The following is a 710-nucleotide window of genomic DNA, read 5'->3' as shown; positions in this document are numbered from 1 at the left end:
CCATTAATGTACCGGCCTTTCATCCCTCTCTCCATCTACTTACCGTTTCGTCCGTGTTCTATTCTACGTGCACACATGTACGTACAAACACATGCATAAACATACCACACTCTACTTACACACCCTTCCACCGGCCACCGTTTCTCTTTCCGTTACTCGTCCGCAATGGCAACTGTCACAGCAACAGCGATGCATTGCAAAGCATGTTGATGTATGGTTATGTGTTCGTTGCAGCCTTCCTCGTGATGGCTGACTCATCCGCCGTTTTCTGCGTGTCTGCGCTTTTGATGGATGACTCGAGTAAATTAAGATACCATGGTTGATAGGTTTCTATTTATTCTTTTTTTTTTCTTTCTCTCGAATAACCGGCTAAAATATCAATAGAAAATCGTGTTTCTTTTTATTCATATCAGTGTGGACAGACCGTAACGAACCTTGATGGAGGTCCAATTTTCCATTTAGTTTCGTTTTATTTCTGCCTATTTCACGTCATCAATTCATCTTCATCCGCAAGGTGAACTTAACAGAGAGAACAGTTATATGTCGCCTATGCCTTATCAAAGCACACAGAGGGTAATTACGAATCGTGGGAATACCGGCCCTTAATTCACCATCTGGCCCGGCTGGTTTGGATATGCTCTGGTAACATCATGTCAAATGGAGATGCCGAGAGGGGAAAAACACGAAACCAGACAGATATCACTTCTTTC

General features: G+C 43.1%; 1 long non-coding RNA gene across 1 annotated transcript in view; it reads right to left on the bottom strand.

The window, feature by feature from the left end:
* The window catches only part of LOC119588686, a 32044-nt gene that overhangs the window by 9207 nt on the left and 22127 nt on the right, over positions 1-710 (bottom strand). The window lies entirely within an intron of this gene.

This window comes from Penaeus monodon, chromosome 24, assembly GCF_015228065.2.
Source record: "Penaeus monodon isolate SGIC_2016 chromosome 24, NSTDA_Pmon_1, whole genome shotgun sequence".
NCBI classification, from domain to species: Eukaryota; Metazoa; Arthropoda; class Malacostraca; order Decapoda; family Penaeidae; genus Penaeus; species Penaeus monodon.
This window is presented reverse-complemented; position numbering and strand designations above follow the sequence as displayed.